The 25,327-nt window shown below is 40.6% G+C and overlaps 1 protein-coding gene across 2 annotated transcripts in view; it reads right to left on the reverse strand.

Moving 5' to 3' along the window:
- LYPD1 (LY6/PLAUR domain containing 1) overlaps positions 1-25,327 on the reverse strand; it is a 33,156-nt gene that overhangs the window by 2,301 nt on the left and 5,528 nt on the right. The gene's annotated exons all lie outside the window — the stretch shown is intronic.

Here is a 25,327-nt window from a genome sequence, read left to right on the forward strand (position 1 = left end):
AAGGGACCCCAAGGATCATCTAGTCCAACCCCTTGCAATGCAGGAATATGCAGCTGTCCCATACAGGGATCGAACCTGCAACCTTGGCGTTATCAGCACCACACTATAACCAACTGATCTATCCAGGTTTTATGCAATATTCATCATGTATGAGTACACCAGTAATCAAGAAAATACACGCATATAATTCATAGGGTGGCTTTCTACCTTTTTTAACCTACTTAGTGGATAAAGATTGAGGCCACTTTCAGACACGTTTCTAGCAGAACACTTGCAAAAGCTCCCTACACCAGTTAGTGACTATACCAACTTCTGCCTAATTGAGTTTGCTTTCATTCGCAGAAGAGACCAGGATCCAGTAGAGCTCTATGTCAGAGGAAAAGATGGAGCAATTTTTGCTAATCATACCTGTCTCAGCACCACCCTCCAGAAATTTTCCAGAGGATTTCCCAACTCCCCATAACACCTTTTCATGAGGCACAGGGGTGTGGCAATTGGCAACAACCCTTCAGCATGAGTGGAACTCTACTCATCACAAGTCCAAATCCAGACAGTGTTAGAAACTCAGATATGTAAGCTAGGTGCCAAATGGCTCCTTAAACCAAATTTAGACTCACCAGAATGTCTAGTTGCCACTTTAGGGCAAGATGGGTCTAAAGTCTTATTTTTCAAATGATGGACTGACTTGGATTCTCAGTTAAACACCCGGCTAGCTCGGATGACAAACTTGATCTAGGTTAGGAACTTGAGAACTTAAAGAAAAGTAGTTTATCCAGGGGCAGTCCACATATATATGGCCTATTCCTACCTCTTTTTCTAAACGGCGACACAGTCCATTTATAACTTAAGAATATTCTTCACAACTACGAGCATAGTGGTGGGGTGGGGTAAGCAAAGACAAGCTGCAACATTTAACTATAACGTTACTCACTATTCCTGCCCAGGCTGCCCAGAAAAAAGCATTTTGGTTCCTGAAATTCATTCTGATTGTGCAGATCCTACAGGATGCGGTATTGGTGTGTGAAAACAGTCAACATCCAATGATCTCCATATGGCAGAGATGTCAGGCACCATGCTAGTGCCCAGGCATCTTCACTTGGTCGCAGGTGGCCAATAAGTCAGGTGCAAAATGCACTTGGCGCCTGGCTAATTTCAAACACGGAATCCAGACCATTGTGATCAGCATCCTTGCAGATCGTGGATTTAACGGGAGATTACTATTTCCTGCATAGTTGCTGGCACATGGTCATGGCAGCTGCAGCAGGCACAGCTCCTTACAGCAGGGAAAGAGAACCTGTGACTCCCCAGATGTCATTTGGCTCAAATTCCAGTTACTACCAGCCAGCCTTGCCAGGGTAGGAGCTATAGCCCATCTGCCTTTAGCACATCTGTGAGAATTGCTGCAGCCATACTAGCAGAGGGCCTGAGATGTAAAGGAATTCAAGACCAATTGCTCTGCAAGAAATAAGAATCTCAAAAAAGGGCATATCTCCTAATTGCTTAAGGAGTTCACTATGGACTACCAGAGCTTGTTACCCATGCCTCACTCCGCAGCTAAACTCACAAAAACAAAATAACTAAAGGATCAAAATGCTGCCACATAGCTATGCCTCCTTGTGTGCAACAGATAACAAGGGTTTTCAATTGTAAAAACAAGTCATGTATTTATTTCCTTCACATTTTGCACAGTAACAGCAGATGAAAGAGACCATATCAGTCCTTGAAAGCTGAATGCAAACTGAAAAACCTCAGGTGAAAGGTTTCATATCTGCCTTTCAGCGGTAACAATCCTGCAGCTACTTAAAAATCTGAATAACACAAAGAGCCAAATGAGGTAAAATGCTCATAAAGTGTAGCTCAATGCCAAGCTTTTCATTTAGGACATTGGGATGAGCTGTGTTTAATCCTTCTATTCAAAAGACCTAACGGTGCAACAGCTGAGTGTCCAATCAAACCTGCAGGAAATTCATCTTTCAGTGGCAAACACTTTGAAACCATCCGTTCCATGCTGGCATTTCAGACACATTGCACAACAAATGCAGCAGTGGTAACTCACTAATCTGCCATCTAATGTCACTTTTATCATCCATTACCATAAACAGAACAGCTCATCTAGAAACATCTCATAGAAACAAATTATCACAAGTGAAACCTTTTGCATTTCACAGGACAATGATATGGCACATGGTCATGACAGCTAACAAAACTTTGCATTTGCAATGTCTGTTGGAACAATTGGCATCTTCCCACACAAGCTGCAATCCAGTGTACACTTACCTGGAAGCCCCACTGAATTCAGTGGGACTTACTTCTACATAAATGTGAATAGGATAGTAGCTCAACCAACCTGGCATTAAATGTGTCTGCTCATTTAATACCTTCCTTGAGAGACTATGGAGTCTTCAGTGCCTCTGGGTTAGTCCCCTGATCTCTTTTCCCAATGCTGTTATTTCTAGAAAAAACTAATTCCTAGGAGTGCCTCTGGGCTAAGCAATAGTTTAAAAAGGGAGCACGTTTCTTCATTTCATTTCTTCTTTCTTTTTTTGTAGCATAGCACCAAACAACATGTTCAGGTTGCAGAAACCAGAAATCACATACATTGGAGTTTTCTTGATTTCTGTCAAGTTAGCACACTGAGATGGGTCCATACAAAGTTAGCTCCCCTTGGGACTTAACGTCATCAGTATCAGAAGTTAGTAATGATTTAACTTAAAACTCATAGATTGCAATGGAAGCTAAATGCAACTGACTTAGTTTAGTTCCAAACCACTGGAATTACAAATGCCAAGATTGTTTGCATCTAAAAATACATACTTTGTGCTCCCACCTGAAATATCAATAAAAACCTGAAAGCTAGGTGTGGCAACTCCAAAGTTATGCAACTTCCTCCTCCAAAGATGCAAATAACACCTTCATGATGCAATCCACGTCATATGCTGCAGATGCCCTGGAACTTCATTGTGAATGGTGGGTAAGAAATCGAAACTATAAAAGAGTATCAACCAATAACCTTTCATAAATTACCTGTGTTGTGAAATAAATTTGAGCTTATGCAAGTTGGGCTTCACTAGTGATTGAATAATAATCAGCATGTACTATGTTTCTCCTTAACTACATTTCTAAAAAAGCAAAAACTGTTTTTACCAAATGGTGCTATCCTAATACTAGGGAAAAGGCGAGGACTGGATTCCTAACAGGAGCTAACCCATCTTTGTATTCTTGACTTGGAATTTGATGAACATCCTTTGGCTTTGATAGTTTTGCATTGCTTATACTACAAATAAGTTTCTACTCAGAAAGGAATCTGTCACTGTGTTGAAATGACACAGAGACCCATTCGTAACCAACCGTTGAATATATGTCATGGGATATTTTCCCTCTGTTCTGGCCTGGCCAATCGCCATCTGTGGCCAAGAAACAGGTTAGTCATACAAAGACCAAGTCACCAAGTAGATTCTAGTTTCCAATGTCTAGCCGTTTCCTTTATCCCTCTTGCTCTGTGGTCATTCATTATCCTTTTATGATCAAAAAGCCAATTTATGAAATGCTCTCTTTCCCCATTATGTATTGCACTGATGACAGCTCATTTAGGAATATAAAATGGGTGGCAGAATCTTTTGTTGGGAACTTCTGCACCAGGTGATACCAAAAAGCAATCCGTGTCTTAATGAGAACTAATTTGAACCAAATAATTATGCTATATATAGATAACTGCACCACATAATGCAATAAAACTGTTAGCACATTTGCAAAGCTAATGGGTCCAGTACGGCTTCAAATTGGATGGGGACCATTTGTTAAGGTTCCTGCATTGCAGTGAGTTGGACTATATGACCCCTGGGATCCCTTCCAACTCTACAATTCTATGATCCTATGATAATATACAGCCTCCATCATTCCTCAATAAAACTCAATGAACCTCCAGGTGGGATTGTGCCCTGTGTTCCACTCCAGGACAACCCCACCAACAGAAATGTATTTTTATTTTTTATTTTTGGAAGCTTCACCTTCCCCACTGGCAGACTCCTCTACAGCATCTTAATTCCATTCGCACACAGAATTAGTCCTTCCATTTGTGGAAGTCTAATTAGGATCCAAGCCCCAGCCTTTTTACATGGAGAAAATTTTGCATTACATTTCCTCTCTCACTCTCCCAACTCCCTCTCTCATTTGCAGACTTGGTCATAATTCATGTCAATCTCTGCTGCCTCCATTAAATTTAATTTTCAGCACATCATATAGACAGGCTAGTAATTAATAATTATTCTTTTCTTAATGATACACTTTTGTGATTTATGACTGTTTTCTCTTGGATGTTATTCCCATTTGTTTGTTCATAAAGACAAGATTGAATACCTTGTGCGTAAACTGATAAAGGCTTTTCAGCTCACTCCTGATAAGGGTCTCCTGTAAATGGGCCCATTTATCTCTCCTTTCTCAAACTTTCTCGGGTGTGTGTGTGTGTGTGTGTGTGTGTGTGTGAGAGAGAGAGAGAGAGAGAGAGAGAGAGAATTTCTTTTAAAGCATTTGCTTTGATGGAAGTGTCAATCTACACTTACAAATTACCTGTTCTTTCTTCCCCTCCAGATAGCATTCCTTACCTCCTCTCAAATTACATTGTGTTTAGTTCTAACTAACCAAAATTTTAATATACAGTTGCAGAACCACATTCAGATCTTTTTTAATCGCATTTATATTCCACCTTTTCGCTAAGGCACTCAAAGAACCATGGTGTACACGGTTCTCCTCCTCCTGCTGGGGGAGGCTCAGCGTAGTAGACTGAGAGGCAGTGACTAGCCCAAAGTCTCTGAGTGAGTTTCATGGCTGAGTGTGGATCTGAACCCTGGACTCCCGGGTTATAGAATCGTAGAGTTGTAAGAGACCTGAAGGGTCATCTAGTCCAACCCCCTGCAATGCAGAAACCTCGGCTAAAGCATCCATGACAGATGGCCATCTAACCTCTGCTTTAAAACCTCCATACTGCTGGTAAGTCCAAGAATGTATGGACAGCATATCAAAGTTTTGTCTTTCTTATAAAATAAATGTACTGTATGCTGGTAAATTTAAGGAGAGCCCTGCTGGATCAGGCCACAGACCTATCTAGTCCAGCTTTCCATTTCCCACAGCAGCTATCTCTGGGAAGCCCACAAGCAAGCTATGAGAGGAACAGCGCTCTCCGGCTGTTGTTCGCTAGCAATTTGGAGGCACAATACCTCTGATACTGGAAATAAAAGAACCTGATCAGGATTAAGAGTCATTAATCGGTCTAGTCTTCTTTTAAAGCCATCTAATTATGTACCAATCACAACATCCTGTGGAAATGAATTCCCAAGTACAGTGGTACCTCGCAAGATGAATGCCTCGCAAGACGGAAAACTCGCAAGAAGAAAGAGTTTTCCGTTTTTCGAGGTGCTTCGCCAGACGAATTTCCCTATGGGCTTCCTTCGCAAGACGAAAGCCCATAGGGAAATCTCCAGGGACAGCGGGGAAGCGCAGCGCGTCTTCCCCACTGTCCTCGGACCTCCTCCGAAGGCTGGCGGTGGGGCGGAGAGACCTTCTCCCCCCCGCCAGCCTTCGGAAGGCTGCTCCGAAGGCTGGCGGTGGGGTGGAGAGACCTCCTCCCCCTGCCAGGCTTCGGAAGGCTCCTCCGAAGGCTGGCGGTGGGGCGGAGAGACCTCCTCCCGCCGCCAGCCTTCGGAAGGCTGCTCCGAAGGCTGGCGGTGGGGCGGAGAGACCTCCTCCCGCCGCTAGCCTTCGGAAGGCTCCTCCGAAGGCTGGCGGTGGGGCGGAGAGACCTCCTCCCCCCACCAGCCTTCGGATGGCTGTTCTGAAGGCTGGCGGTGGGGCGGAGAGCCCTTCTCCCCGCGCCAGCCTTCGGATGGCTGTTCTGAAGGCTGGCGGTGGGGCGGAGAGCCCTTCTCCTCGCGCCAGCCTTCGGATGGCTGTTCTGAAGGCTGGCGGTCCACCGCCAGCCTTCAGAACAGGTCCGGGGACAGAGGAGAAGCGCAACGCGCCTTCCCCTCTGTTCCCGGACCTGTCCTGAAGACTTGCGGTGGGAGGAGGGTTTTCCTTCCCACCGCCAACATTCAGAATGCTGTTCTGAATGTTGGCGGTGGGGAGGAAAGCCCTTCTCCTCACTGCAAGCTCCGGGAACAGAGGAGAAGTGCAGCGCACCTTCCCCTCTGTTCCCAGACCTGTCCTGAAGGCTTGTGGTGGGGAGAAAAGCCCTTCTCCGCACCGCCAGCCCGGCAAGCGGTTTCCATAGGAACACATTAATTGATTTTCAATGCATTCCTATGGGAAACTGTGCTTCGCAAGACAAAAAACTCGCAAGAAGAAAAAACTCGCGGAACGAATTAATTTCGTCTTGCGAGGTACCACTGTATTTCCTTTTGACTCTCTTGAATCTCTCCCACCCTGTAGTTTCATTAGCCAAACCCAGGTCCAAGTAGTATGAGAGAAGGAGAGAACCTCTCTCTCCACTTCCTACAAACCATGAATTATTTTACACACACATCCTTACTCACGCTTTTAATAAACCATAAATACTGAGACCTTTTTTCATAAGGGAGTTGTCTCAGACCCTGATCACTTTGGTCGTCCTTTTCCCATCTTAGCAACATCTACAGTATAGAGAAATGACCGTATCTCAGAAGGTATGTGCAGAAGAGGGCATGTTTAGCCTGGAAAAAGAGGAGATATGATAGCCATTTTCAAATATCTGAAGGGCTGCCACATGGAGCAAGCTTGTTTTCTCCTGCTCTGGAGGGTAGGACTTGAATCAATGGCTTCAAGTTGCAGGAAAGGAGATTCCCATTAGACACACAGAAAAACTTTCTGACAGTATGAGCTGTTTGACAGTGGAACAGTCTCCCTTGGGAGGTTGTGGACTCTCTTTCCTTGGAGGTTTATAGGCAGAGGTTAGATGGCCATCTGTCATGGATGCTTTTAGCTGAGATTCCTGCATTGCAGGGGGTTGGATTAGATGACCCTTGGGATCCCTTCCAACTACCCAGAACAATGTGGAGAGGAGGAAAGGATTGTTCCACCTGGCAAGCAGAACTGCTTGCACTGACGAAATAATCATAAGAATGCAATGCTGAATTCCTCCTCACAGTATTCCAAGACTTTATACAGATTTGCATAAAGGCAGTAAGATATTGCTTGTTTCATTTTCAACCATTTCCCTAATGGTCCCTGACAGGGAATTGACCTTTTTAATAGCTGCCACATAGTCAGTGTTTACACTAAACTGACCATGATAACCCCATGATCCCCTGCCTGGTCACCCAGCTCAGCCTCTGTTGGTATAAATGTGAAGCTATCATTCTTTTGCCCCAGTGTGCAACACTGATAGTTTCCTTATATTCCCAAATAATTAATCATGTGAGATGAAACTTTAGTACAAAATTTACAATTCTGTAAGTATTCAGTCCTGAAGATGAAGACTCTGTTTTCTTTCACCTTTTCTATTCTGATACTTTGATCCATTCTTTTAGGTCCAAATAACAGAGTAGAACAGACATATTCTCAGGTATATGACCTACAAGGAATCTTTATAAAGATTCCGAAATGACTCTGAAAAGCAGACTCTCCCTATTGGATATACAGGGTGAGTCTTTTAAAAGATGCCCCGTGGAACATGTATACTCTCTATCCACGGGGCCTCTTTTAAAGGACTCACCCTGTATATATTATTTTATTAAAAGATTTTGAAACAACACCCTTCATAAATTAGTAATCAAGGTAGTGTAAGACCAAAGAGATCATACCTATGTAGACACAACCATAAAATAGAGTAAGTGATGTGTCCTCCTTTTACAAATATATTCTCATACCCTTTGCTATAGCATTTCTCACAAGAATCCCTATCATTGTTGACAAGCCAGAAGAAGCACTGTTTTCATATATTTTATACAATGGAATTCAAAATGTATTAGAAGTCGGAGTGATGTGGTAGCATTGTGTATAAAAAGCAGCACACTGTTTAATTTGTATAATGGTTCACTAAATTATTACCATTCTGCTTTAAGAGTGAGATGTTTCTAGTAACTCTTTAACATGCTTTCCTTATGTACACAAATGAAGTAATCCGTCAAATAATCTGTTTTGGCAGGAGGAATTTTTTATGAGATAAGATGCTACATTCCTCTAAGGGCTGATTTATGCAAGGGCTGATTATGTGGCAAGCATTCCTGTTGTGTGTACACTGATGATTGCACTGCCTAACACCATAAGCAGTAAACAAAATGTACACATCTCCAAAATGTCAGGGGTAAGCAGTGAATAATCCCCAGGATGCTGCTGTGGGACAGGAGTGTTTTAAGATATTTGTCTTCCCTTCACGAGTTTACTGTATAGTGTTCAGCACTGCTAACATGGGTGTGCAAGAGCATCTTGTGTAGAATATATATTCTACACGAGATGCTCTTGCACACCCATATACAGTATTCCTATAGGCATAAAAAAAAATGTAAGGCTGTCACCACACAGCTCACAATGGAGGGTTGTGTTATTTTTTTGCCGCACTACTAGATTTGCATAAAGTCAGCAGGAGCAGGGGATAAAAGAGATGGCAGGTTGCGCAACAGCAGAGCCCATGTGATGGGAGCGAGAAGAGAGATCCCTGAAAATGAAAAGGTGGTGGTTTAAAACAACAGCAGAATAAAGCAGAGATGGAAGGAGACAGAGGAGATTGGTGGTTTTAAACAGTAGAGATTTAAATAAAGCAGTGATGGCGCAACACTGAGAGGGGAAAAACATTTGAAACTATGGGAGAGATCTGAGTGAGCAGGAGGTGACACAGGGGGAAAGGGACAATGTTTTCATACAGCAAGAAGGGAGTTTTAAAAGTCTCCAATACAATTTTTTTTAATCTTAGCTTCTGTGTTGCACCTCTTTCTGCTATTCCACCTTAAAACTGGTTTTTGCTTTGTTGTTTTTTAAAAAGCCCACAACCCTTCAGCATCTCTCTGTCTTTGCTTTACTTCAATTTCCACCATTGTTTTAATCTAAGTGTGCCTCCACCTCTGCTTTACTCAAACTTATGCCATTGTTTGAGCAAAGCAAGAAAAACAGAATACCGAAAAGAAAAGAAAAATGGCTGTCCTGAACTTCTCCCTCTTCATCAACTGCCTCATGTGAGAAAGATAAAAGTTGCAGGAAAGGGGGAAGGAAGGAGATATTGGAATTGGGTTGAAGATTAAAGTGGGGTGTGTGGAATGGCCAGAAGAACAGGAAGGGGTGGAGGCTTGTTAATTAGGAAGATGAACAGGGTGCTTAGTATTTGCATTGTGTGGGAGGGAAGAAGAGCTCAACATGGGGGTGGTTTGTATGCCGGGGGGGGGGGGAGTCTTAAAAAAATCAGCTAAAGTCTATGCTGTCTGACTATCTCCTTCCTAAACTTTCAAGCAAACCATATATGGCACTGACTTACAGATACATGTATGGCTCATAGTGTACAACTCAATTAATGCCACAGATAAATGGCTGTATCCATGATATTCCTAATGCAGTTGTAGGTTGGGCTACTGCCGCATTTCTACTTTATAATGAGATCCAGCTTTGTTTTTTTTTTATAATATTTTTTATTACGTTTCTTTCCAAATTTTATACATTACAAACAAATAAGGAGTTTACAAGAAACCATTTTTTTTTTTTTAACAAAAATCCCAACTTGGACTTCCCCACCCCTTCCGATTCTGCGTTCTTTATATTAACAATGTCAGCAATTTGTTACCTTATGTCATACCTTATTGTAACTTTTACATGTTATGTATCTATATTCAATGTATTATGTCACAATTTTTATACCTTTAAAATAAACGTAACATGTTCAATTTCATATTATCTCCTTTTCTCTTTTATCACTTAGTTTACTATTTACTTAATCATAATTGCTAAAGCGTATCATTTCCAAATCATGCACCGTCTTAAGATTCATACAGTTTGTAATACTTTTGCAAGTAGTCTTTAAACTTTTTCCAGTCCACCTCAATTGTTTCTACATCCAAATCTCGGATTCTGCCGGTCAGTTCAGCTATCTCCATGTAGTCCATCAACTGCATCTGCCATTCCTCCAGCGTGGGTAAATCTTGTGTCTTCCAGTTCTTTGCGATGAGTATTCTTGCTGCTGTACTAGCATACATAAACAAAGTTCTGTCCTTCTTTAACACTTTCTGGTCTACCATGCCCAACAGGAAGGCCTCTGGTTTCTTGGGAAAGGTATACCTAAATACCTTTTTCAACTCATTGTAAATCATTTCCCAGAAAGCCTTAACCTTTGGGCATGTCCACCAGAGGTGAAAGAAAGTCCCCTCTGCTTCCTTACACTTCCAACATTTATTGTCAGACAGGTGATGTATCTTAGCTAACTTGACTGGGGTCATGTACCACCGGTATATCATTTTCATAATGTTTTCCTTCAAGGCCGTACTGGCCGTGAATTTCATTCCGGTGTTCCATAACCTTTCCCAGTCTTCAAACATAATGTTGTGTCCAACATCCTGTGCCCATTTAATCATAGCAGATTTAACTGTCTCATCCTGTAAATTCCACATAAGCAGCAAGTTATACATTCTAGATAACAGCTTTGTCTTTGGTTCTAACAATTCTGTCTCTAGTTTCGACTTTTCCACCTGGAAACCAACTTTTTTGTCCATTTTGAAAACCTCTTGAATTTGAGCATAATGTAGCCAATCTCGCACCTTATTTTTTAGTTTGTCCTGGCTCTGCAACTTCCAATTGTCTCCAATTTTTTCAGTCAATTCCCAATATTTCGGCCAATAGGCCTCCATATTGGGTCTTTTTCGGGCCTTGGCCTCCACTGGTGATAGCCACCTCGGAGTTTTACTCTCTAGTAAGTCTTTATATTTCATCCAGACTGCAAAAATTGCTTTTCTGACAATGTGGCTTTTAAACAGTTTATGTGCTTTAACCTTGTCGTACCATAGGTATGCGTGCCATCCAAAAGCATTATTAAAACCTTCCAGATCTAGGACATCGGTGTTTTCCAACAAAAACCAATCTTTCAGCCAGCAGAAGGCTGCAGCTTCATAATACAACCTCAAGTCCGGCAGGGCAAACCCCCCTCTTTCTTTCGAATCTGTTAATATTTTAAACTTTATTCGGGGCTTTTTGCCCTGCCAGATAAATCTAGATATATCCTTCTGCCATTTTCCAAAGCAATCCACTCTGTCCACGATCTGTAAGGTTTGAAACAAAAATAACATTTTCGGCAACACATTCATTTTTATAGCTGCAATTCTTCCCAACAAGGAAAGTTTCAATCTTGACCAAATTTCTAAATCCTTTTTAACTTCCAACCAACATTTCTCATAATTATCCTTAAATAAATTCAAATTCTTGGAGGACAAATAGATCCCAAGGTATTTCACTTTTTTAACCACATTCAGTTCTGTTTCTCTCTGAAACCCCTCTGTTTCTGTAATTGTTAAATTTTTGGTCAGAACCTTAGTTTTTTGTTTATTCAACCTAAATCCCGCCACCCGACCAAATTCAGATATAAGTTCGAGAACTCTTTTTGTACTGGATTCTGGCTCCTGCAGTGTCAAAACTAGGTCATCTGCAAAGGCTTTCAGTTTATATTGTTTCACTCCGACCTCTATCCCTTGTACCAACCGGTCCTCTCTGATCATATTCAATAGCACCTCCAGGACTGAAATAAATAACAGAGGGGATAGAGGGCACCCTTGTCGTGTCCCTTTTTCAATTTTAAATTCCTCCGTCACCACATTGTTCACTATTAATTTAGCTTTTTGTTCTGAATAGATTGCATGTAATCCATTCTCAAACCCCCGTCCCACTCCCATCCCTTCCAAGTTCTTCTTCATAAACATCCAAGATATGTTGTCAAATGCTTTCTCCGCATCAATAAAGATTAACACCGCCCTTGTGTTCCTGTTAGTCTGCAAAAGTTCTAAAATGTCAATGATGTTTCTAGTGTTCTCATATAAATGTCTACCAGGGAGAAAGCCAGCTTGGTCTTTATGAATTACTTCATTTAAGACTTTTTTAAGTCTATTTGCCAAAATGTCTGCAAATATTTTGTAATCCACATTTAGGAGTGAGATGGGACGGTAGTTTTTAAGCTGAGTCTTTTCAGATTCTGACTTAGGTATCAATGTGATGAAGGCTTCTTTCCACGTTTCTGGTGCCCTCTTCCCATCCATAATCTGGTTACATACCTCCAACAAAGGTTGTATCAAATAGTCCTTCAGAACCTTGTAATATTTGGAGGTAAGTCCATCCGGGCCTGGAGATTTGCCTAGTTGCATATTCTGAATGGCACCTTCAATTTCCTGTGAGGTTATTGTAGAGTTCAAGATTGATCTTTTATCTTGAGTTATTTTTGATAGTCCATTTATCTTTAAAAATTGATCTATCTCTGATTCTTTCTGGGGCCCCTGTGCATACAGTTCTTTGAAGTATCTGTGGAAGCACCTCCTAATTTCTTCTGGTTTCTGTACGATCCTTCCATCAATCTCTAGATTTGTTATCGTGTTTAGCTTTTGTCTTTTTTTCAGCTGCCAAGCTAGCAGCTTTCCACATTTATTTGCTGATTCAAAAGATCTTTGCTTCATCTGTTTTATTTTCCATTCAATCTCCTGATTAATCAATTTTGAGTATTCTGCTTGGTGGAATTTAATTTCTCTCAGCACCTCCTTGGACTTTGGTTTGGTTCTCAGTTTTTTTTCTCCTTGGTGTATTTTCTCCAATATTTTGTCCTTCTTTCCGTTCCAGAGTTTTTTCTTGATTGAATTCTGTTGTATCAGAAACCCTCTCATAAGAGCTTTGCTTGCGTCCCAGATCGTTCTTTTTTCAACTGTAGTATTCAGATTTATCTCAAAATAGTCCTTTAATGTTTTTTGGGCCTTTTTCACAATCTCTTGATCTCTTAGTAGTGTGTCATTCATTCTCCATCTGAAGGAACCGGGTTGAGTTAATCTAAGTTCTATTTTCAAGGCGTTGTGGTCGGAGCATGTTTTTGGGCAGATTTCCACCTTTTTAGTCTTGGGAGCCAGCCCCCTGGAGGTCCAGATTTGGTCGATCCTTGACCAAGACAGGTGGGCCTCAGAGAAAAAAGTTCCTTCTTTACCTAGGGGGTTCTTTGTCCTCCATATGTCGATCAAATCCAGATTGTCAGTCAGTTCGAAAAAAGTTTTGGGCAGTCTGCCGTCTGATGTTAAGTTTTGGTTGTAAGACTTATCCATATGTGTAGACACCACTCCATTCATATCTCCCATCATTATGATGTTAGCATAATCCAGATAGTCCAGCAACGTCTCATGCAGCTTCTTGAAAAATTCTGATTTCCCGTCATTTGGGGCATAAATTCCTAATATCAATATTTTTTCTCCTTGGGTTTGAATTTCAATTGCCAAAATTCTTCCTTGTTCATCCTTAAATAGAAATTTGGGTATCAGGCTCTCCTTAGCGTAGATCACCACTCCTCTTTTCTTTACTTTGTCAGACGAAATAAATTCTTGGCCTAATCTTTTATTTACCAAAACCTTCCTGTGGAGCCTGGTCACATGGGTTTCTTGTAGGCAAATAATGTCCAATTGTTCTTTCTTCAATATGTGAAATAACCTCCTTCTTTTCTCCGGGGAATTTCCGCCATTTATATTCCAACTGAGTAGCCGCAGAGACATCCTGAACTATTCTGCTACACCTAGAGCGGTGTATCTTCTTTCTCCTCTGGTTCCGAAGGTGCAGGTATTGCTCCACCTGGGTTGGGTATAGGCCAATTAGCTGCTGCTTCTTTTTGGAGGTCTTCTCCGTGATCGTGCTGGAACTTTTGTAAGTCCTCTGGTGATCTTATTTTAACCTTCTTCTGTTTGTAAGTGAATGATAGCCCTTGTGGGAACTCCCACCTATAAGGAATTGTGTTGAGTCTCAGCAACTTAGCCAAATCTGAGTAGGTGGCTCTCAAGTCCAATAACTGTTTAGGAATATCTCGGTAAATTTCCACCCTTTTCTCTTGTATCACAATTGAGTTTTTGAAGTGTAGGCCTAGTATTTTGTCTCTCTCCTCCCTTGATCTCAAAGCTATTAAGCAGTCTCTGGATCTATCTTTTCTTACTAATCTTCCCAACCGAAAAGCCGATACAATTTTGAAATCAATTTCTTCTTTTAAGTCCCAGAACTTTGTAAACTCTGTTGTCAAAAGTCCTTTCAAATCTTCTTGTTCAATTTCTGGGACTGCCCTTAGTCTGAGGTTGGTCTCGCGATTTTTCAATTCCACCAACGAGAGATAGGTTTGTTGGTCCCCTATCTGTTTATGAAGAGGCTTGACTTCCGCTTTAACTTCCTCGACTTCTTTTTTAGCTGATGTTGCAATTTGAACGGCTTCCCCTGCCAGTTTACGATTCTCTTCTGTTGCTCCTTGCAATTTTTCAATTGCTTGGGTATGTTGGGAAACCTGATCTGTCAATTTCTGGATCGAGGATGTTGCTTGGTCAATTTTTGTTGATTGGTTATCAATTTTTTGATTTATTGCTGACAATTGTTCCAAAACTTGTTTCAGTACTGCCTCAGCTCCTCCTGCTGCCATATCTTCCTCTTCAGATTTTTCAGGCTTTTCGGTTTCTACTTTTTGTGTCGCAAGCACAGCTGGAACTGATAATCTACGTCCCTGAGTTAAAGTTGTTTGCAAAAGCTGTGCTTGCTTTTTTGCTTTCTCTTTCTCCTTAGCTTCCTTAGCTTTGGCTGCTCTTGTCTTTCCTGTGCCACTCATCAGTCAACGTTCAAGGTCAAGTGTTGTAATCCCATGGGAAAGGCAAGTCCAGAATTAAAAACAGTCTATTGAGAGAAGGTAAACAGAGAAACTTTCCCAGGCCTCTATATTCCCAATGTCCTCTAGGGGGAGTGCCACCAAAGTTTTAGTAAGAAGAAGGTAACTTTCCGCAATTAAAGTCTCTTTGTTCCAACTTTAAAAACAATTTTAAAAGCAAATTAGTTCCAGCACGCTAAAAGAAAGGTCCTGCAGAGCCCTTTTAAACATATAACAAAGTTCCAGCAAGGTGCCTGCAATTGTATCCACTTCAGCTAGGTGAGCTCAAAATTACACTATCCAGTTACAAAAGTATCTGGAAGCTTGCAACAGTTCCGCAGTTTAAACAACTTTACCCGGCCACCCGGGAATTTGGGGTTAGAGTCTTCCCTTGCCCTTGGGGTGTCCGCTCCAGGTCAATTTTATGCTGTATTTATTCTTTAAAAGTAAAATTCAAATGTGCACGAAAGTCCCGATTTAAAGCTTCAAAGCTTCCCTGTTCACAGCGCTTTCCGCTCTTTAGACCGTCTGCTTTGATCTTGAAAGCAGTGTCGGAAGACGGACTTCCTCTTTCTCGTCTCCCGTTTTTAGCCAAATTTTCCGATTTGATTTGTAGAATCTTAGGTCCTTACTCACGGGTTTGATGTTTCAGCCCGATGTTTCTTGGAAGAAAGGTCAGCGCTCATCCGTGACAGCCGCGCGGCTTCGCCTCCGCAGAAAGAGCGATGAACCCACAGCACCGCTCCCCCTCCTTCACTCCGGAGCCCCTTACGGGGTTCCTTTTGTGATTTCGGGGTCGCTCCAGGTGCCCGCCGGGTCCCACGGCCACGGACTCACTCTGCCCGTGGTTTATCTTGATGGGTTGCCGCTGCGCCGTCGCGAGCAACCCTTTTCTGCGGTGCCCCTCTTCAGAGCTCGAAGAGGTCCGCCATCACGGTTTTGCGCCGCCTCCGGAAGTGTAATGAGATCCAGCTTTGGAGACAGTGTGGGGATTGGCATACTCTTTTTATCTGTGGAGTCACTGAAGCAAAGTTTAGGCAAGTTGTTTTTCTCTGTTGTTCTTAAGCCTTCTTGTAAATGGTATACAGAACCATTTTAATGTGCAATCCCATATGTGAATGAAGTTTGGATCCATACCCTGATTTTCTAATAACGTTTAGGAAATTTGGAATATACCATTCAGGTACGCACTCAATTAACCTCCCTGCTACACAGATTATTCCCCCTTTCCCCTTCCATGGTTTTCTTTAACTGTGGTGTACCTTTACGTCTAAATCAGTGCACCATCAAGGATTGCTCTCATCACCAGATTTGCAAATCTCAGTGATTGGTATTGGTGTGTGTGTGTGTGTGTGTGTGTGTGTGTAGAATCTTGTTATAATTAATCTAAGCACATATGCATATTTAAAACAACACTGAAGTTAAAACAACAATGGAAAGATGGATTTTATGTAGGAAAGGCTATGTGAGCCCATAACAAAATGAGCATCAAGACTGAGAATATGACATTGACATCTACAGCCACCATAGTTTTATGAGACAGCTTCCTTATATCATTGTTTTGTCTGCAAACAGCACCCTACTGCTGATTGTTTGAAGTGCTTTCAGTTCTTTTTGACAGCATCATTAGCAGTAATAGTACTATAAAATTTCTAGCCCTTTGGTGTTTTGGGTTTAGCAGTGGATAAGAGTACTCAGATGCTTGCTCAGAGATCGTACCAATAAAATGTAAAGGATTGCTGACATTAAATCCACTTGTCATTATAATAAACTTTTAGAAGGGAAGGGGAGTGTAGTGCATAGATCTGGGTAGGTCACTGCAAATTGTTCTGGAATTTATTCATTTATATGTGAAATTTAAACCACACTCTAGTAGTCTGGAAGCTTAGAACTGAACTGCTAAGATAGCAGCCTGTGGGCACCATATCTGATCATTGTATATCCCCTCAGAACAAGTCCAAGAAATGGAAAAACATAAAAAGCTATTGTCCATATCATTGTGAGAAATTAAAGTCGCTCAACCAGAAATTGCAACTTCCTTTTAAAATAATCCATCAATTTTTTGCATTTTTATTCTTTTCATGTTTTTTTCCAAATCATAAACTACTTCAAGTCAACTTCTAGCTCCATCACTGCTTTACTGTGTTTAAAAGTACTAAAAAAAAAAAAAGCAATTTATTATAAGCTCTCCATGGTTTCACCTTATCTAATGCACTTAATTTAGTTCATCTCCTGCTTCCTTTGTAGTGTTACAGGCAACCGTAAGATTGGAAGCAATTTATTAATAAGAGAACATGCCCTACAGCTTTAGCATCTGAAAACACTTCCTGAATGGTAATATATCTGAAGCTCAGAATTTATAGCATATAGTGAAAGTTAATAACATATACCATAATTCTTTTATTGCATGCAGCCTTGTTTATCATCAACAGAAAGGAGCTGGGTGCTTCAGATATGGGCAACTATAAAGTTATTCCAGACAAACACTGACAGTAAGGAACTGGCTGCAATGCCTCTACAGTGGTACCTTGGGTTAAGAACTTAATTTGTTCTGGAGGTCTGTTCTTAACCTGAAACTGTTCTTAACCTGAGGTACCACTTTAGCTAATGGGACCTCCCGCTGCCGCCGCCGCCGCGCCATTTCTGTTCTCATCCTGAGGTAAAGTTCTTAACCTGAGGTACTATTTCTGGGTTAGCGGAGTCTGTAACCTGAAGCATCTGTAACCTAAAGCGTCTGTAACCCGAGGTACCACTGTAGTTGGTGAAGATGTCCAGGAGCCAAGGCAGCAAATGTCCCTGCTTCTCCCTCTGGGAAGCCTATTTCATTAATAACTTATTGGAAGAGATGCACATCTCCTCATCCTTTCTTGTTAAGCCTTACCACTCCAGTACGATGGAGTATCCTGTCCAAACGCATTTTAAACTGTGCAATATGGAATGCATGCCCCATTATTTTTAAAAGGACTGTATTAAGGAGAGGACTGTGCTTCTAAGCAAAAAAGCCCTCTTACCAGTGCAGACTCCTGGGAAGTAACCCCCCCGGTAGATTTACATCTATTTTATTTTTATATATTAATTTTCATGCCACCCTTCATCCGAGGATCACAGGGCGGTTTACAATATCTACACACACAGTATTTAATACAGAGTTTAAAAGTTAATGTGCAGCTCAGGCACATTAGTGTGAGGGCCTCCCGAGAAATTATTCTGATCCTCCACTCATTGATTTGGTGGCAATGGTGAAAAGAAAAACCATTGAAGTAGACACAGCACTGAAGTAGGTGGACTCAAAGATGTGGATACAAAGAACCATCTCTAAAATCATCATGTCAATCATTTGATGAGCAGGGCAGAAAAACAAACCTTACTCAACTGATCAGAGGCGTACTTAGGCGCCCTTGTGCCCTTGGCAAGAAGATATATTGACGGTCCCCCTCAGGCTCTTGGCAATCGCTGTCCATCTCCCCCCCCCCCACAAGCCCCTTCTAATAGCGCCAACCAGAGGTGCCCAGAAGTGTCTGCGGGGGCCTGGTCTGGCCCCCAGAGAAGTTGAGGAGAAGCTGGGGGAGCACATGAACAGGCTCCTAGCCACTCTGAGCCACAGTCGAAAGGTGTGATTTGGCAGGAGCCAACCTGCGACTGATCTACTCAGGAGGGGAAAACTGTGTGCCATTGTGTACAAATAAATGCGGTTGTGGGAGAGCCACTTCCCCCAAGGATTGGCTGAATTAAGTCCTTGGGCCAAAAAAAATGTTAGCCACCCCACTGTACATTATTGGAGTGTTATTTTACTTTCTCCATTGACCTCTTATGAACAATGTGTTCTAAACAGGATTGATTTTTTTAAAAATGTGGAGAATGAACAGCCAAGTTACAGACCATGCTGCCTTTCATGGGATACCAAAGATAAAGCAATTAGCTCTGAATATTAATGACTGGAAGGTTCTCACATATGTTGAAATTTTTCAGTTTTTAAAATGTTGTCAATATGTAAATGTGAGTAATATACAATTTTTCAGCCTTTCTTAAGTAAGGGGGGGAATGTGCACCTTTAACATAGATGCAACTAGTATGTCACCTTTTCCCGGGAGAGGTTCCTCTACCTTTTGACAGGTGGGTGAAAAACAAAAACTCAGCAACTGATTGTTTTGTACTGCAGCTGTACTGTAGTAAAAGCTTCACTAGATATATATATTTGCTCATCATGGTCATAGCAAGGCAAAACTGAATGCGACAGCCGTTGAATTACACATGCACCAGATCAATGAGTTAAATAATTAAGGGGAACTTTTTCAAAATTAGTTTTTCTCTTGGTTTCTGATAATTAGTACGAAAATAACTTGTTTTGCAGAGCTTTAAAAACAGCATTTATTAATCTGCACTGTACCCAGTTTCCTAACATACTAGCTGAAGTGCACGATTACAGTAATTGCTTTAATTGCACTGCAGCATTTTATACAACCTTGCATGCACAGGAAAATGCCACTGTAAACTGAACAAATGTATTTTTAAAATCCCAAACATTTCATTTAAGGGAATCATGTTGCTGGTAAATTCAGTTGCAGTAGAAATTCAGCTCTCTGGACAGTTTGACATTTTGGCTTCTAGTTTTTCACTTTATTATTTCCTTTTTTAAAAAAGTATTTAAGCCCAAGCCCATACCACTATTTTTCAGGTTCTCTTACAAGTGATGTAACACAGCTTATACCAGAAGAATGGAGTAGAAACAATGGGAAATATGTGCTTAAAAGCCACATAACAGTAAAAGTTCAGAAAATTACCTAGTTGGATAGGCACCTAATCCCCTTTTTCTTCCTTCCTACTCTCAATTTCTTTCTCCATATTCATTTGCCATGATGGGGAAATTGAATTTAGACAACTAATATCAAGAACCAAGCTCCCAAAGTACTCTCCATGGGATATGCTTTGCACTCCATGCTGGGATGAAGCAAAATACTGTATATTGATGGCAATCACTAACTACCACCAGCTTTGTTGCTGAATACTTTCCTTAATTAGCAATAAATATTTGTCACAATTACAAAAGCTAGTTTGCACTGCGTTTCCTTGAAATTGCATTGACAGCATTTTTTCAGGCATGCCTACTTATGTAAGTCCTACTCAATTCAATGGCACTAACCTCCAGGAAAGTGTATATAGAATTGTAGCCTACATCTGAATTCTTGCACCCTTTTGCTATTCTGATCATGCATTTCACTAACAGAGAGAACTTCCTTGTACTTGTATGGTAGCATGTGGTGTATTTATATTTGATTTATCATTAGTTCACTTATTTCTTATTCAAAGCAGCATACAAAGGATTCCCTTATGCCCAGACTTGAGCCCTCCTTACCTTACATGTAACAGTACATGCTTGTGTGACTGAAGTTATTAAATTTGCCTTGAAATCTAAGCAGCTTTGAAGGCAAGTTCTCACATTTTGAAAATATCATTGTCAGCTAGCAAAGTTTTATTAAAATGTCATTAAAATACACAACTCTAAACTCACTTGGAACCAATTCCCGTTGAGTTCAATGGAATCACTTCAAAATATACCTAGTTAGAATTCGACTTGTGCAAGTATGTGTTCCTGGTGAAATTGGGAATGACTGTACAAGCTAGATTCCTGGTAAGATGTTCTTGTTTTATGGTCTTCTCCACTAATAGCTTCCTGGTCTCAAAGCAAAGAGGGCATTAGTCCTTAAAAAGAAACTGGTGATTTCAAATAGTTCAGCCTCAGTTTGCAACAGCACCACTAATAATTTTATTATTTATATGCCATCCATATAACTGTTCTTACCTTGTGATGGTGCATTGGCATGCTTTACATCAGGCATCCCAACCTTCAGCCCTCCAGATGTTTTAGACTACAATTCCCATCATCCCTGACCACTGGTCCTGTTAGCTAGGGATCATGGGAGTTGTAGACCAAAACATCTGGAGGGCCACAGGTTCGGGATGCCTGCTTTACATCGTTCTCAGAGTACAGTCTAAAGACACTTCATACAGCCACCTTGCTGCACCACCTAGGTATGGTCATTACCTGGATGGGTGATCCCCTTGGGGGATGCTGCCTTGAGCTGTATGATAAGAAAGCAGGCAGGAGACAAATGATATATATCTCACGGGTGCAGCTGGTGTGAGAATCAGACTATAGATCTGGAAGAGGATTTCTGTGTTATTTCATTTAGCTCATTCAGCAACAGAATACCCTTATACTCACATTATTGTCCATGATTTGGCTGTGTCCCTCCATTTTAAACGTACTAGGTATCCTGTGCCTCTCTTACAATTTAGAATTTATTTCGGCATTCACTGCCAATGCTACTTGACACTACTTGGCCTTCCTCTCTGTTCTGCTGGTTTCCTACACACATCAGTCTGAGGTTTCACACATGCAAAGTATCAACCAGAATATAATCCATAACATGTCTTTACACTCATCGTCAACCCATTTACCTCTCTACATGTATAATCTAAACTCCTTCATCCTCCACTATCTCTGAAAACTTTAGGTTGCGTCCAACAGCTGGCTTTGAACTGCTAAGCAGAAAGCACTGCCACTTACGTGAGGAAGAGTATCCCATTTTTACCAATTTCCTCCACACATCTACTGCAGCCCATCACACTCCTTATCCCATACTATTCCAAAGTGTTCCACAGCTGTGAAGAGCAGCATTGCATGGGACAGTTTGTAGGTAGAATGAACAAAAACAAGGTGTCTCACTTCACAGAAGTGCTTTTTGCTAGTGAAAATCCACTAGTTGTACAACCATTTTGTTCTCTTTAATTAGGCAATGAAAGTATGTTGCATTGTTTGTAAAAATGTCTACCCAGTAAGCCTGATGTGATTATTTTATGGGTTGCTTAGTATCCACACTAAATCTACAATCAAAGCTATTACTCTGTTTTTAAATTTGGATTTTCTGAAATTTCTCTGTCAGTCATATGTTTTTTCTACAGACTGATTCTGCTTTGGATACTGCTAGAAACTATTCTAGTAAAGGTTTGCATGTTAGCTTGTATAACTTACAAATGGGTCTGTCTTGACCAATAATCATGTTCAATGAAGTACATTCTAATTCATTTACATGGCACTTAATTATAAATTGGTTTATCATTCTTTATTAGTTAACTATGTGAGCTGAGCCACAACAATTCTGTTTCCAAATGAAGAAATGGCACCGGGAGATCTAAAATTGCCTGGGGGGGGTGGTGTCCTACAGGCTAAGATTTTAATCCAAGTCAAATATGCCAATATCTTCCTCTTACTCAAATATCCTAAAAGGTGTCAAGATGGTGAAAAGCCAAACTACTTCATAATTACAAAAGGAACTGAAAATAATGCAGCAGGTCTTAGGATGTTGTTATATAAACCATTTGGTGAGTACACATTTAGTGTATTCAACATTATGTGTGTGGAAATCTGTTTGCACAAGAGGGTTTTCCTGACCCTTCCTCTCTGTAGCCCCCAGTATCCTTCAGGGAAGAAAACCTGGTATGTGGTGCATGGGCTTCAACAACATGCAGAATCATTAAAAGTTAGTGTGAGGCAGTTTGCATAAACAAGCTGCTTCCATCTGACTGTCAGCATTTCTGTCTCCAGCTGCAGCCTCTGAACCATCTCCCACGCCTTTCCTAAGGATTGTCTGATCCACAGGCGAAACTTATCATGGGCCTGTGAGACTGCAATGGAGGGGGAGGGGGAATTGGGAAAGCCCACTACACACAGATAAGTCTGCCTATATAACATTGGCGTTTTGGTTGCACTGTCGTTAAAAAGACAAGTTGAAGAAAATTAATGCAGCTTTTTGGACTACTGTTTTAAGACCTTCCTGTAAGACAAGACTGAAGAGCCTAGAACTTATTGCGGGGGGCAGGGGGGGGGAGGCATACTAAGATTGGAGGATGGTATGAGAGAGATTTGCAAAACTGAACAACTGGGCATAGCATTAAAAAAAAAACCCAAAGCATTGCTTCAATACTAGGCTATAATTTGTAGTGGTTCACACAGTTCATAATTAATGCATGGGATTCACTATCACAAGATGTGGTTGTAATCACTGGTTTTGAAGAGTCTCTCTCTCTCTCTCTCTCTCACACACACACACACACACACGTTAATGGAGAATAGTTCTATACAGGACTGTTAGCTACAATACCTAAAATCACAGCAGTATGCCTGTTCTGAGCCCCAGATAATAGAACTAAGAACGGGGGGGGGGGGTCGTTCAGTTTGACTTTCCAAAAACATCACATTGGACCAACATCCATCTAATGTACAGAGTGGCCAATCTAAAAAGGCCATTCTTACGTTTTTGATCACAAGTGGGAAATCTGTGGCCCTCCAGATATTGTTGGACTACAAGTCCTATCATCCCGGATCATTGGTCATGTTGGCTGGAGCTGATGGCAGTTGGCAGTCCAACATCATCTGAGAAGTCACAGGTTTCCTTATTTTATCTGGATTATGATAAAAGGGAGACTCTGGTGCCTGGGTACTGTGTAACAAACAAAGGAATTCAGTACCGAAATTGACCTGCGTAAGTGTCATCGTTCCATTTAATGAATACGAACAAACATTTGTGTCACATTGCCACCATTAACATGTAGATAATATATATAACTGTATGTAAATAAGTGATCCTATATATTGCAAAACAGGAAAATAGCTAAATGCATGTTCAAGTGTGTGGATCCATTGGCTTACTGATTTGGACCATTAACATGGTTTCAATTAAATAATTATTATTATTATTATTATTATTATTATTATTATTATTATTATTATGTCTGCCCTTAACCATAAGGTCCTAGGATGGTTGCAACAATTTAAAATACAACATTGCCTTAAAAAAAAGAACAAAATATGTTGCATTTCACTTTGAAGTAAGATTTACAGAAACCTTTATCATGCGCACTGAGAGAAATGCATATCTTACTAAAGAAAACAACTATTAAATCTATACTAATTTGATTTTAGCCTTAGTAGTCAAAAGGAGAACCTGTAATTGCAAGATTGCAATTTTATTTATTTTATATATTGGGTTAAAAATTCAAACTGAGTGGCTCTCTTTGAATAAGAAATCTCTTCAGTGCTGAACAAGTGTAAAAGTAAGCAGCATTGGGAAATGGTATGTTAAATGTTGAGCTAGACATGTGCTAAAGCATAGGAATGTAGCAATTTTTTTGTACACATTTTTAAGTATCTGTAAGCAAACAAAAATCTAGCTGAACACAATCACACTAGAGGTAATTATTTGAGCCCTGAATTGTTTCACAGTACCCTGTAACCTACCATCTCTTGGATTTAGCTACTCATAACCTGATCCTAAGCACATATATGGAGCTAAGTCTTACTAGCGTGAATGAAATTTTCTTGTAAGAGTGCTCAGTATCACAACCTTGACCCCATTGATTGCAATGGGACAAAACTGATTTAAAAATCAAAGTGTTGTTGCCTTGCCCATTGGGTTAACTGCAGACTGGGATGTCTTTGATATAGGTAAGAATATATAGAAATGTCATCAATCATGGAAACTCCTGATCAAAGTTACAAATATATTTACGTATGAAATTAAGCAGACCAGTAAGATAGTATGTGTCCTGCTGCTTGATATGCATAGGGAAAGTTCTGCTGTTAAGTCGGGTACTATTGTTACAACTTGATACAAGATTCATAGGTTGAGTAATTCAAAGAAAAAATATCGTTTAAAATGCCTCTCTCTTACTGAAGCCATTACAAATCAATTTCTCTCCAGTGGGGAAAGCATATTTATGTCACTCTAAATGTTTTAAGATCCAATTAGAACGGTTCTTACTTTGAACTTAACATAGTCATGGTAGCTTTATCAATCAGTTTCAAAATCCAGTAGTAAATCTGATTTTTTAAAAACTCCAACAAATTCATCACTTTAAAAATCTAGGTATCCCAAAGGTTTAAGCAAGCCATTCCCAGATAAAGGCCTACTGCTAGCACAGATTTTTCTGCCTCGCTAACCTTCAGCTTAAAAGATTACCAAAATGGTTTCTGGGAGGCTGTTAAAAGTTTTAAATTGCAAGTTGAAATAAAAATATAATGGCCAGAAGAAGTAATGCTCGAAAAGCACAACTAAGGAAAACACTTTAATATTTCCGCTGGGATGTTTTTTAATGGCCTTTCAGCCCCCATTCCCATTCAATCCACTGAAGTCTCTCTATATTTTTTACAAAAATATGAATGTTCTGCTTTGTGTTATTGTGAGAGTCTTTAAATTTGTATTTCAGATACCTTTCCAAAATTGCTTTTAATTTTTAAAGAGCATCATAATGATGTTAAATTTCTCTCTAGCAGGAGGATTTCCAGGTAGTATGAGGATTAAGAGTAAATGTTTGCTTTGCGTTGTGCATTCAAATGTTTACGTGTTGAACTTGGGGGTATATTTTTGTTGCACTTTCAGAGAGCAAAGACAGATCTTTTCCCACCACCACTGTCCAATTCTTTACAACTACACAGATCATTAACAGTGCATTTAGAAGATTAGTGCTTTTATT

The sequence above is a fragment of the Podarcis raffonei genome, chromosome 1, assembly GCF_027172205.1.
Source record: "Podarcis raffonei isolate rPodRaf1 chromosome 1, rPodRaf1.pri, whole genome shotgun sequence".
Classification (NCBI taxonomy): Eukaryota; Metazoa; Chordata; class Lepidosauria; order Squamata; family Lacertidae; genus Podarcis; species Podarcis raffonei.